Genomic DNA, 15492 nt, shown 5'->3' on the forward strand with positions numbered 1-15492 from the left:
TTTATCCATCAATGTGCAAATTTGTATAAACTTCTATCGAGTTGCAAATGAGACTCCATACACCTGTAAATTTTGGACACTCAAAGAAAATGTGAGATACTGATTCTTTTCTCCTGCACTCCCTGACACAACCTATTTGACTATTTGATAACATTCCATTTCGGACTAAATTGTCCTTTACAGGAATTCTATTTTGTAACACTCTCCACACCAAACACGATACTTTCGATGGTATCACCTTATTCCAGATTTTGCACTACGGGTGGCTAAGAAATTATTGGTCGTCCGATTCCATGCTTTTGTACACCTCTTTCACCGAATATTACCTTGGCGATACGTACCCACCTATATCCAAATTACATATATCCTTCCACCAAATTGACGTTCCATTTAACTCCGGACTTAAAACCTCATTAATCATACCGTACATATTGATTAACGCTTCAAACCAAATTCCTTAAATATAATTATTTAAATATTTATTATTAAAAATTTTAATATAATAAAATTCACATAATTGTTCTAAAATGATAAATTTAAAAAATAATCTTGGATAAAAAATTAATTTAAAATAACATTAAATTTAAATGATATTTTAAGTTTTAAAAAAATTAGAACAAAATAATAAAAAAATTAAAATAAACTATACTTATTATAGGATCATAAATATCATTTTAAATAATTTATAAAAACTTTAAATAACAAGCTTGAAACTTTTAAAGGACCTATTGAAACTATTATTGCCAAAATTAAAGTCACGGCCACGGTAATCGAACTAAAGAAATTGCAGTCCAAGTAAAATTACCGAAGTCAACATGTAGCCACTAGACAATTTGTTCTTATTGTCATAGTAATGTAAGATATATAATATTTAATATATTTTTCATTAATTATCAGAACCCATAAACTTTATTTTTGAGGTTCAGGGCTATGGGCCCTGCTTATTCAGGTCTAGGGCCGGCTCTGGTGAGTAGGTTTATGAATAAATCAAAGCGGTTACATTACCAAACTGCCGTTAGGATTCTGAGGTATATTAAAGTGATTATAAAGTTTGGAGTTTTGTTCTCTTCTGGTGCTGAATGTGAGTCAGAACTGATGTGCTACTAAGACTTTGATTGGTATGGTGATAGAATTGACAGAATAAGTACTTCTGAATATTTTTTCAAATATTTGAGAAGTCCTTTTTCTTGATGCTCCATTGTGGTTGCTTTGTCAACATGTGAAGCTCAATATATTGCTGGTACCTTGACTACTTGTCAAACTGTTTGGTTGGTGAACTTGTTACATAATTTGAAGATTAAGGTGAGCAAGCCTAATGATTGACAACAAGTCAGTTATAAGCCTTGCTAAGTATATAATGTTGTTTAGGAGAAGCAAACATATTAACACGAAGTTTCACTGTCTGAGAAATCAAGTTCAAAATATCACTATGCCAAATTTGTCTTTTAGCAGCACCCCTACGAAAGCGCTTTTGGAAAAAGCGCTGGCATAGGCTTCACTAAAAACAAAATTAAAAAACACGCTAAAAACATTAAAAAAGAGCTGGTATAGGGTATGTCTACAAAAGCGCTTTTCAAAAGCGCTGGTATAGCCCACCTTACGAATGCGCTTTGTAAAAGCGCTGATATAGGGGTAGATATGAAAGCGCTTCAAAAAGCGTTGGTATAGGTATAGGGTACGAAAGCGCTTTTAGCGAAAAAGCGCTGGTATAGGGTTACCTATGAAAGCGCTTTTGAAAAGCGCTGACGTAGGTCATTTTAAAATTAAAATTTTTAAAACAAATTAAAACAGACGCGTTTTGTCTTTCATTATTTCATCGTTCTCACTGTTCTTCACTACCCTCACTGTTCTCTTCTTCATCGTTCATCCTTAACAAAACCGACCACCACTCAACGTCTATCGTCGCCGCCAACCTCCACAACACCGACCACCACTCAACATCTTCTCGCCGCCGCCGTCGTTCTCGCTGAGCAGTTTCACTTTTTGAAGGTTAGCGAAATTCACTGTTGTAGTTTTAGGGTCTGTAGTAGTTTTAGGGTTTTGTGTTAGGTTTTAATGAATGGGTTTTCTGTAGAATGCAGATTTTGTCTATAGAATGGGTTTTAATGAATGGGTTTTCTGTCCATGTTAACTCAAAGCATACAGATTTTGTCTATAGAATACTGACATATAGAATGAATAGAATGCTGACATATAGAATATTGAATGATACAATAATACTAGAATGAATGATTCAATTTCTGTCCATGTTAATAGGATGCTGACATATAGAATGAATGATACAATAATACTAGTTAGCACTCAAAAACACAGAACCATCCACACATGAAACATAGTGAGTCATACAAAAACAAAATGTTCAAATTGAATCAAAGGGAGGCATACAAGTATAACAATCAAAATATATCATAGTTATAGATTTTTCCAATGTGCATAGAATCAAATATAAACCATCAGACTACACACACTAATTAGGCAAATTTCAATGACCATTATTTCATCTTCTCCGTCGTCTTCGTATTCTTCATTGTTAGCTTAGGACATTAACCAAGTTAAATAAGATAGTTTTTTAATGGCGCTGCTATGGCGATGACAGTATGTGTTTTGTTGTGTCCTGCGCCACAAATGTAGTCTCAGTTACTAATAATTTCACTGTATTTAGTGTGTGTGATTTTCAAGCAAGCATCTTTAATATATAGAAACTGCTTTTAATATGTTCAATCTAGATTGGGGTTTTTTTGATATTGTGTTAGTAGTGGTGTATTTAACAACATCGTGTGTGTTTAATTTTACAGTTACTTTGAAGCCTCCGGTTTCTAAGTAGTTGTTAAACTTTGATTTACCTTGCGGTACTATGTATCTAGAATTGCTATAACATTTGGGTGATGATTATTTTTCAGGGGATATTAAAGATATTGAAGTCTCTGGTTTCTACTTGTACAACGCCGATTCAAACCTACCCATCTCCCACATCAAGTCTAACTCAGGTTACTATCCCTTTCTTCTTGCTTATAGTTTGTTATTTTCTGCTTATAGTTTATTGTTTATGGTTCTATTTAATATCAATTTAGTGTCTCTCAACCAATTTTTTGGTTTGTGGACTTATATTACCTTGAAATAAGGTAATGTCTTCTTTAAGAATTCGGGTATTCTGATTAGGTATTCTGATTAGGTATTCTATTATGATGATAGCTATTTATTATCTTGACAAAATTCCTTAGAACCTGATAGAGAAACCAAGAAGCATTTGTTTAGCTTAATTAAGACATGGATGAATTCAAATCGATTGTCGAAACAGTACGAGAAAGGGGTATGGGAATTCGTTGAGTTTGCGGTTAAGCACTCCGAAGACCCGCTTCGAATGCCGTGTCCTTGCTTGGGTTGCTGTTATGGGGGTAAGGTTGACGGGGAACAGTTGGGATCCCATTTACTACGGTTTGGAATTGATAGAAGTTATACATGTTGGACAATGCTTGGTGAGAAAAGTAACGGGAATGCTGAGTCGAGGTGTAATAGGAAGTATGCTTCAAACGACGATTGCACAGACACATACGATTGCGATCGAGTCGAAGAGATTGCAGAAGCGCTTGAAGAAGATCTTGCGGATTGTCCCAAAATGTTTGAGAGGTTGGTAAGCGATGCAGAGAAACCGTTGTATGATGGTTGTTCAAAATTCACAAGATTGTCTGCGGTGTTAAAGTTGTACAACTTAAAGGCGGACAATGGATGGTCGGATAAAAGTTTCACAGAGTTATTAGCCCTTATGAAAGATATGCTACCAGAGGATAATGTTCTTCCCAATCGAACGTATGAAGCCAAAAAGATGTTGTCCTCTATTGGCATGAGCTATGATAAGATACATGCATGTCCAAACGATTGCGTTTTGTTTTGAAACGAGTATGCAGCGTTGAATGAGTGTCCTAAATGTGGTGCCCCTCGATATAAGAAAAAGTTGTCTCCTGCTAAAGTCTTATGGTATTTTCCTATAATTTCGAGATTTAGACGCATATATCGTAGTGAGACCGATTCAAGACACTTGACTTGGCATGCAGATGAAAGAATTATTGATGGAAAGTTGCGACATCCGGCAGACTCACCACAATGGATGAAAGTTGATACTGATTATCCTGAATTTGGAAAAGAAGCAAGAAACCTTCGGTTGTCATTGTCTACTGATGGAATGAACCCGCATGGTATTCAAAGTATCTCGCATAGCACATGGCCTGTGATTCTTATGATCTATAACCTACCTCCGTGGCTATGTATGAAGCGTAAGTACATGATGTTACCTATGCTAATTTCTGGGCCTAAACAACCAGGGAATGACATAGACGTATACTTGGCACCGTTAATCGAAGATTTAAAGTTTTTGTGGGACAACGGTGTGGAGGTTTACGATGGGTATAGGAAGGAAAGTTTCAACTTGAGGGCGATGTTGTTTGGAACAATTAATGATTTTCCAGCATACGGAAATCTATCCGGGTACAGCAATAAAGGTCAAAAGGCGTGTCCCGTTTGTGAAGATGAAACCGATACGACACGATTGGAGCTTTGTCAGAAGAATGTCTTTCTCGGCCATCGTAGATTCTTAAATTCTAATCATCACTACCGTGGGTGGAGAAAAGCATTCAACGGAAAGGCCGAACATGGTACACCCCCGCCTTTTTTGTCAGGTGATCAAATTTTTGAAAAGGTGAAAGATGTGAGCACTCAGTTTGGCAAGCCTTTTGCACATTCACTTGTCAAGGGTGGGTGGAAGAAGAAGTCCATTTTTTTTTTGAACTTCCATATTGGAAGTCGTTGTACGTAAGACATTTCCTGGATGTTATGCATATTGAAAAAAATGTATTTGACAACGTCATAGGTACGTTACTCAATATACAAGGAAAGTCTAAGGATGGCCTTAACATAAGGAAGGACATGGTAAACATGGGGATGAGAACTGAATTGGGACCCGTGACGAAAGGAAGACGAACATATCTGCCACCTGCTGTTTACACTCTATCTAGAAAGGAGAAGAAAACATTGTGTAAGTTCCTCAGTGAAGTTAAAGTTCCAGAAGGCCACTCTTCAGATATTAGAAGACTTGTGTCCATGAAAGACCTCAAGTTAAAGAGTTTGAAGACGCATGATTGTCATGTTATAATGGAACATTTTTTACCAATAGGTATACGTTCTATTCTGCCAGAAAAAGTAAGAAGCGCAATAACTAAGTTGTGTTTCTTCTTCAGGTCAATTTGCAGTAAGGTGGTCGATCCCGCGATCTTACCAACATTGCAAAAAGAGATAGTTGTTACTTTATGTGATCTTGAAATGTATTTTCCTCCCTCGTTTTTTGACATAATGGTTCATCTAGTCGTTCATCTTGTGAAAGAGACACAATTGTGCGGACCAGCTTATATGAGATGGATGTACCCTGCTGAACGTTATATGAAAATATTAAAAGGGTACGTGAAAAACAGAAGTCGACCGGAGGGTTGTATTGCCGAACGATACGTTGTTGAAGAAGCGGTTGAGTTTTGTACTGAATATCTGTCAAATGTTCAATCAATTGGACTCCCCAAATCTCATATTGTCGAAAAAAAAGAAGGAAAAAGGCTAATTGGAAATAAAGTTGTGACAGTATCAATGGTCGAACGGGATCAAGCGCACTTGTATGTTCTGCACAATGAGATTGAGGTTGAGCCGTATGTTGAAATGCACAAGGTTGTTCTCCGAGATTTAAATCCAAATAGAAATGAGAACTGGATAGTACGAGAGCACAATCGAAGTTTCATACCGTGGTTTAGGGATCATATTTATTCAAAGTATCGTTCAGATCCTGCTTCAGTAACAGAAAGGTTGAGATGTTTAGCCTATGGTCCAACTGTAATTGTGCTTTCTTATAGCGCATACGCTATTAATGGATACACATTTTATACCAAAGAACAGGATGATAAAAGTACTATGCAAAATAGTGGTGTTACCTTGGTAGCTGAAGCAATGCACATATCAAGTGCGAATGACTTAAATCCGAAATTTGCAAATTTGTCATATTTTGGGGTTATCGAGCGCATTTTGGTGTTTGATTACGCGAAGTTTCAGATTCCTGTATTTGGTTGCAAGTGGGTTGAAAATAATAGTGGCATACGAATGGATAAGTCAGGATTTTTGCAAGTGGATCTCAATAGGGTAGGGTACAAAGATGAGCCTTTCATTCTAGCCTCTCAAGCTAAACAAGTGTTCTATGTCAATGATCCGACAAGTACGAAATGGTCTATAGTGCTTTTATCTAACAAAATAGTTGATGAAAACATTGAAGATCAAGGTGATATTGGTGTTGGCATTGAATCTTGTACAAGAAACGATCAAAATGAGAATGAATCTTGTACTAGAAATGATCATAATGAGGGTATTTGGATCAATCCAACCGTCCGCGTTGTTAAGAGACGCGTAGAACACAATCCTACCAAGAAAAGAAAGAGACGTTAGTGATAAAGGTAATAGTATACATATTCCGACTAATTTGTTTTATTCAATTTGTACCGATTGTTTTAATCAATAGTATAGTACTTATTCAATTTTGGTGCATATTCTCGTTTTGTACATAACTTTTGAACCATGTATCCGTTTGTCGACTTCTTTACATGTAACTATACTATTTTGACGATTCCGGAGCTGCTCATGCACTTATCTTTACATTTCGGGACTGTTTTTTTATCGGTTTTGCTTCTGCCCGTAATCAAAAGTCGGGCTTAGGGTCTGAATTTCGGAAAACCGACTTTATTTTTGAGTCCGTGGGGACGTTTTACCATAGCCATGTAAATTTCGTTCAATTCCGACAACTTTCTTTTTTGACGCTTATTTTGATTTGTACCGATTTCGTTTCCGATACACTTGTACATGCATGGTTTGACTTCCATTTTACTTGTATAGATTGTTAGCTTATTAATAGTGTACTAATGTGCTTTAGTTTGTTTGATACAGGTTAAATGGCTCCGGATAGAGATGCTCCACCTGAAAACTCACAAGAAAACTCACAAGAAAGAGATGCTCAAGAAAGAGATGCCACGGATACAAATGCTCCACCTGATACTGAAGCAAAAGAAGTTGCACGAGGCATCACTATTATGAAGGGAATCGTTCGACATAGAGACCAAGGATTAGTATACCGTTTGGATTGGAATTCTGATAAACAAGCAATTGGTCCTAATTCTGCAAAGTTGACCAGCTATATTGGTACACTTGTTCGTATGCATATTCCGGTCTCCACAGCTAAATGGAATCTGAAAAGCGAAGAGTTGGATGCGAAAAAAAAAGCGATTTGGGACGAGCTTCAGGTATATATCATATATGGTTAATTGTTGTTATTATCTTGACGATAAATTGTTTAAATTACTTATACTAACACACTATGCGTATGTTTTTTTGCAGAGGACTTTTGAGATACCAGATGATCGTAAACGCTACATACTTAGTTTGGCCGGCAAAAGATATAGAGGGTGGAAAGCCTTTTTGACAAACACCTATCTTAAGGATAAAGATGGAAACTTTCTTGAAGAGGCACCGGGACGGCCAAAAAAGTATGAGATCTTCATTGGTGAAAAAGATTGGGCTGAGTTTGTAAATCAAAGAGATGAAGATTTTCGGAAAAGGAGTGCCACGAATAGTGCGAGAGCATCCAAACCCGCGTATCCATACAAAAAAGGGCGTATGGGATATGCACGCTTAGAGGATAAACTTGTAAGTAAATAGAAATGCATTTTAATTAATTGTCTAAATGTGTTTTATTTGACGATTTTATCATTTGTGTCAATGCATAGTTAGAGGAGTCTAAAAGTGAGGAAACCTCACTTCCTGTACATGTGTTGTGGAGGGAAGCTCGTGTGGGCAAGAGTCAAGCTGTCGATCCCGAAGTTCAGAGAGTTTTTACTGAATGTGTAAGTATAATACTGTGTCTTTAATTAAATCAAATGTTTTTTAATATATAAATGATTTTTTAATGTAAATGAATTACAGGAGACCTTGTCGCAATCGGCATCCACCGGTGAGGGGAGCGTACTTAGTAGAGCACTAGATGCTCCTGAGTATCCCGGTCGGGTGAGGGGTAAGGGTCATGGTGTGACTCCAACCTCTTTTTACAAGAGTCCTAGGAGAAGAAATCCTTCAAATGAAGAAGTGTTGCAAAAGTTGGCGGAATTGCAAGCACAAGTCTCTGAATTGCAAAGAGATAAAGAAGCGTATATGAGAGAAAAGTGCAACACTTCATCGGTGAAAGAAACTAGTGATAAGGCTAGTATCAACTATCAAAGGAAATTTCCCGAGGTAATTATAATTTTTTTCCTTTTAAATTGTTCTATTTTATTAATGATAATGACTTTATATTTACTATTGGTTTAGGGCATTTCATCTTGCCAACTATACTTATCGGAACCGAATTATCGACTAGTTGGCAAGGGAAAAGTGCACAACACTTTGGGAGATTTACTTCACCATAGACCGCTCCCGGATGGACACCTGAAAGTATCGGTGGATGTTGTAGTAGATCATGATGCGATGCTACCGGTACCTGACATGGTCTCAGAGACGACATTGCTGCGAGATGCAATAGGATCATTTGTTGCATGGCCCTCGGAGCTCATTACCATTAGTGATGAGGTATATTGAAAACGATTATGAATCATTTAGTTTTCGAATGTCAATTCTAAACCGTTTATTAATTATTTTTTACATTTTAATTTTAGACTGCTCCTATAAAACCCACAGTTAAGGGTAAAGGGATTTTACAGGAGGAGGAGTCCGTTGCATCACTAAAAGAGGTACATTTAAAGTGTTAATAATTAATCTGAATCTAAATCTGCATGATTTTATATTTTACCTAACTTATATGATTTTTAGGCATCCGCTCGGGAGTCACAACAAGTGACGCAGCAAGTTCGTACCGTACCACCCACTGGTCCTCCGAAGCCAGCGGGAAAAAAAGGCGGTGCTTTTGTGCCTCGGTACCGGTCGACGCTCGCAACAATGGTTGATATGTCCGATTTGAAGGATGGTGCTTTACGTGAAATCGTTATGGATGAAAGTGTCTTCGGTATTGAATTCAAGTCACTTATTACAATTGATGACTTGGAGGAGATTTTTAAGCATGATCAACTAGGCGTCACTAACATGCACTCATACATCCGGTAATATTCACTCATCCGATATATTATTTAATTAGTCCCACAATATAATTTATTTACACATTTCAATGAAAATAATCTAATGTTTATTATGTTTTTATTTAAGGTTGTTGTATGACAGAGTGTTGCGCGGGACTCCGTTGTCTAACAGATTCCGTTTCGTGTCTTCCGCCCACTGCAGCGGAATGGCAATTGCTTCGGAACCGGAATCAGTTAGACAGCGCTTAGTAGATAGATTCATGTCCACCGGCAATACAGAAAGTCTGCATCTTTGGGCGTATAATACCCGACCAGTAGGGTTAGTTTCTCATTCTTTGTTCATCTAATCTCTGTTTCTTTTGTGTATAGCAAAATTTTCATATAACCTATTGTTTTAATTTATAGAGCACACTGGTTGCTGCTTGCTATCAACCCTATAAGGGAAGTCGTGTATTATCTGAATTCGGTAAATGGTGAATGGACCAATTATCAGGCCATGAAGGACATCGTTGATTTGTAAGTGGGATCGTTCTAAATATATATTCGTGTATATTTATATATTTACTTATTTGTGGGATTGATCTAAACATATGCTTTTATATATTTGTTAATTAGATCAATACAAGTGTTCCGAAGTCAACGGGACGCACAGGTATCCCGAACTAAATCTAACAACATTACTTGGATCCAAGTGCAGGTACATTATTTTTCACAATGTTGCTTATAATATATTTATGCTACTTGATAAAACAAGACAACTATAGAATCTTATTTGTTTTTCTATGTAGTGTCCGCAACAGCGAAACAGTTACGATTGCGGATACTTTGTTTTGAGGTATATGAAAGAAATCCTTCAGGCGAATCAATTAGAGATTCCGCTCACGGTATGAATTTATAACTTAAGATAATTTCATATAATTTATTACATTTAACTAAATATATCATTCATATTATGTTTTTGTTTTGTAGTACCTTGACGAATTCCGTGCTACTGCGTACCCGAAGCTTAAGTTGGAAGAAATCAAAGAAGATTTGTGTCAATTTTATATTAAGTGCTTTTTCATGTAGGATTTGTGTCGATTTGAACTATAATATTATTGATGTTGTAATGATGTATATATATAATTTTGGATATTATAATGGTATTATATTAGTATATATATATTGTCTTACTGATGGCTGAAATAATATCGTCGAAAATAAATTACAGGTCGAAAATATTACAGGTTGAAAACATATTACAGGTCGAAAATATTACAGGTCGACTGGGAGGATTAAATTACAGGCTGCACATTAAAATACCTCATTTAGCAACTAAAGCGCTTTTGAAAAGCGCTCTTAAAGGCCCACCTACTAAAGCGCTTCTTTGTAAAAGCGCTGCCAAAGATTAATAAAAAAGCAAAAAAAATAAAAAAAAAGCAACATACTAAAGCGCTTTTGGAAAAGCGCTCTTATAGGGGGCTATCAGAGCGCTTTTTCCAGAAAAAGCGCTCTTAAAGCCCACCCTATAAGAGCGCTTTTCCAAAAGCGCTTTAGTATGTTGCGTTTTTTTTTATTTTTTACTCTCACAAGGGGGCCTATCACAGCGCTTTTCTGGAAAAAGCGCACTTAAAGGGGGGCCTACCAGAGCGTTTTTTCCAGAAAAGCGCTCTTAAAGGGGGGCCTACAAGAGCGCTTTTTCCAGAAAAGCGCTCTTATAGGGGGGGCCTACCAGAGCGCTTTCAGAAGCGCTTTTGTTAGCTACGCCAGCGCCACCTTTCACAGCGCTTTTAAGCGCTTTTAAAGGCTATAAAAAGCGCTTTTAAAGCCCTTCCTCGTTGTAGTGTATAGTGTTAGAAGTTATGCACTGTAGCACCCAGAGACAATTTGCAGATGTGTTGACTAAAGCCACCAAGACTGAACACTTCATCAATTTGAAGAGTGGAATTAAGGGATGGTGCTGAAGTGTAATTGCACATTCAAGATTTGCTGTTAGTTTGTTTTGAGACGTGTGATGTGTTTTAGTTAGTTGACCAAATAAGAGTTTAGTATAATTGAATTTTGGCTTTGTAATGATATATAGTAGAATCATTCATTGTTACAGGTTTTTCAATTGAATAAAAGTTAGTTACGATTTTTCTCTTTTCTCTCTCTTCCATCATCATCTTCATCTTCATCTTCCATCTTATGCTCCAACAAATACATCATACAATCTTTACTTTACCAGCTTGAGTTATTTATCTCTTAAATTCATACAAGAATACTAATTAAACCGTTCATTTTAACTCAATTTCTAAACATGGATTTTAAGAGTATAATTGAGTCAAAAGAAAAAAAAGCGCCTTTCCTTCTAGAAAGTGAACAAAGCATGAGAATAAACTATGCAGCTGGTTCAATAATTGAGGATCGTTACGTTATCTGGTGTCAGTAATATGTATGGGAGCCAACACGTACCTAAACTTTTCCTATTTTGGAATTCTGTAGAGAATAGCTTTTCTGCTTTCCCATTTTGGAAAGTAGCCCACAAAACGGACACAGAATAACTTTCACTTTCAAAATTCTCCAACTTTGGTCATCCTCCATACTGTTACAATATTTTATGTTTGAATGATTTGTATGTGTAAGAAGAAAATGTGCAATATTATCTTATCGTCACAAAGCACTATGGAAACTGACAAGAAAGATCATGAGGTGAGGAGGGTCAAGGGTGATGAATATTTAGATTGATATGGTTAGGGGAAGATGGGAATAAAAATTATAAGATGAGGCAATAGGGTAGCAACAAGTGGAAGTAAAATCGTCGTTTATTAGGGTCACACTATTCACCGCCCACATCTTTATTTCAATGCTCACACACATGAGTTCTAAAGGAACCAAAGATAATATATTGTATTTGGTAATAAAATGTGATTGGATCTAATGATTCTAATTTATCTTGACTTCAAAACTGAAGGTCTAACTCATCACTTAAAAATCAATTTGATGTGTAAATCTTAACAATATTCTAAGTCAAAAACTGTATTCTTTTCTCCATGCTTCTTGGCAACTTACAAGTATAAGTGGGCTGGGATAATTTCATTGGACCTGTAGAACACTAGCTTAAAGTCTAGGCAGCACAGATAAGTGGTGAAAGGATATTAGGAAAGTCGAGTGGATGCGATCTCGGATCGACCGATTGTGGCTTGAGTCATTCGATCCGGACCCATGTCTATCATACGTCAGTATTATTTTTTGAGTGTGTTCATAACATTGCCTATGTCTAGCAAAGTTTGATAGTTGCAGTCTTTATCCATGCACTTGAGTTTATTTTAATAAACTTTTCCAGAGAATTTACCCGATATATCTGAAGTGGGCTCTATATATTCTTTGATGCTCATACCATTACCACTAATGGCAAGAAGAATAAATATTAATATAAGTACATTAATAGATTCCTCCATGTTATAATCATTCACATTCCAAGTATTTTAATTCCAATCAACCGTTGAACACAATTTTGTACAAGAGTGCCATTTTGGAATTCACTGTCACATCCATATCGACCATGCCTTATAATTGCAGTTAAATAATGTTTTTTTATATTTACCAATAAAGACCAATCTTGAAGACTAAGTTTAGCACATTTAATTAACTTGCCAATCCCTTAGTTGATCTTGACATTCTTTTAAACGAATGAAAATATCATTATAACGATACTCAAAATTTTTACCATTGTGCCAAATTCACGTTTAAGAATCGAAAAATTTCAAAATTCTTAGACGACATCAGAAATTTTATGTGCATACTGAAAATTTTTCGAAAAAAGTAAGTAGAATTTCACGGAAATTTCAGAAATTCCAGTACTTATCGGAAATTTTGAAATTTCCGGTAATTCAATTTTTTTTAAATTTTCGAAAATTTCAAAATATTATCATCCTCCTACTTATAAATTTTTTGTCTCCAAAAATGTCACCTTTCATGAAAATACGTCATACTTCACTTGTTCTTAGTATTACGGGGAGAACAAAATGACCTACAGTCTGAGTTTGAGTTTCTAAATCTTGGTCCTAACCTCCCTGGAGCATATATCCATGTTCCCACCCTTGAACTATTACTTATGTCATGTCTGAGTCCTAGCTCAAATCCTAAACTTAGGTCTTTAACTATTTCTAGTCCTCTAATATATCCCGTTTTGTAGGAATTGTCACCTTTAACACCAACTTTAGTGTATCAGAGAAGAAGTAACCCTGACTTGCTGTAGAAATAAATTCAATCATTTGACTTGAGGTAAAAACTATAAAAAAAATCTTTTATCAGAAATTATCAGATTTCAAATACTTGTGATACTGAACCTTATGGTTTACCTCTTGCTTTGAGAAGAGATAAAATATCATGTCCCTCCAAATATAGATATCACATTTTTAAATTTGTCTATTCTTAACAACTTTCTCTATAATATCAAAGTTTTGTCACATTTGTTGTCTTTGTGAGAATTCCATCCTATGTTCAAGATGCATTGAGAAATAAAAATTAGGTTCAAGATATGGATGGAGAAATAAAAACACTTGAAAAAACTCGGACTTGAGAGATTGTCGAGAAACAATGTGGTAAGAAGCCAATTCTATGTAAATGGATCTATATTGTGAAACATAAGTCAGATGACACGCTTGATCATTACAAGGTCAGACTAGTGGTAAAAAGACACCCATACATGTGACATCGATAATTAGGAAATATTTCTCTAGTAGCTAAGACGAATATTGTTTAGATATTATTATCTTCCGTTGCTTATTTTAGTTGGGAGTTGCATCAACTTGAGATAAAAAACTAATTTCATTCATAGAGACTTAGAAGGTGAGGTGTATATGAAGATTCTAATTAGCCTTGGTCTCAAAGAAGAATACAATAATGTGTGTCAATTGATGAAGACCTTGTATGGGTTAAAGTAATTACCTCATGTCTGGCTTGAAAGCTTCACAAAGGTTATAGTATGCTTGGGCTATAAGCAAAATCAAGGATATCACGCTTTGTTCTTCAAACATTCACAAGGAGGAAATTCAATTGTATTTTTTCTTTATGTTAATGATATTATTGTTACATGTAATGACTTGATTGAAAGACAAATAGCCAAATAGCCAAATAAAAATTATCATCAAAGTTTTAGATGAAAGACTTTGGACAACAAGTATTTCTTATGAATTAAGGTAATATATTCAAAGTAGAGCATCTTTATCTTTTAGTGAAATATTTTTTTGGATCTTTTTGAAGGAAACTTGGATGCAAACTTACAAGTGTTTCTATTAAGCAAAATTATAAATAAGTCTCAATGAGAAAAATTAAAAAGTTGACAAGAGTGAATATTTGATGTTACTGAGAAATTTCATTTACTTAACACATTCTAGATTGAATTTGGCATATGGGGTCGGTGTGGTCAGCTGACAATTGCAAGTTATAAAACATGTTCTCCAATATCTCAAAACCACTTTAGGGAGATGAATCTTATTTAAAAGACGTGAACGTCTAATTATGGATCCTTACGCTAATGTTGATTATGTAGGTTCAGAGAATAAAAGAAGATTTATTTCAAATTACTTTACCTTTTAGCGTGGAAACCTAGTTGTCTGGAGGAGTAACAAACAAAGTATAGTTGTTTGATCAAGTATTGGAACCAATCTTTTAAAAACCGAACCCAAAAAAGAACCGTTAAAACATGCGGGTCATGGTTCAACCGGTTCAACCGTGATTGATCCGTATATTAAATTTAAACTAAAAAAATAAATAAATATATTATTAAATATCCTAATAAAATTAATTTATATCATAATTTGTAAAATAAAATTCTCAAATAAATACGATACTAATAAACAAGCTTACAAAATAAGAATAATGTAATGTAAGATCCAATAACAAAGTATAAAATTAGTTAAGGACCAGTATGTATATATTTGTCCTAATTGCTTAACTCAAAGCCATAAGTTTTTCATCAGTATAATTTTTCACAGACCCACATCAGTTATTCCGTGTCCACAAACATTACATTATTATTTCTCTTTCTATTACATTTACATTGTCTTTTGTCTTTCAATTTTATTCTTTATTTTTCATCTATACAATTTTAAATGTTTGTTATAATTAATTTTTTAGATTTAAACAAAGAAATAAAATGAAGTAAAACATAAAAAAATTATCTTTGATTTTTTGAACCGTCTGGTTCACCAAAACCGGTTTTGATTTAACGATTATTTTGGTTTTTTGCACTTGAAGCAATTTTATCCCAATTTTATAGACCAATCAATTTATTGGTCCAAACCGAACCGGATTAGACAACGGTTCAAGGTTGAACCAGTTCAACCGACCGGGTCAATCCGGTTTTTAAAACATTGATTGGAACAAT

This window comes from Vicia villosa, linkage group LG6 (genome assembly GCF_029867415.1).
Source record: "Vicia villosa cultivar HV-30 ecotype Madison, WI linkage group LG6, Vvil1.0, whole genome shotgun sequence".
In the NCBI taxonomy this organism is placed as follows: Eukaryota; Viridiplantae; Streptophyta; class Magnoliopsida; order Fabales; family Fabaceae; genus Vicia; species Vicia villosa.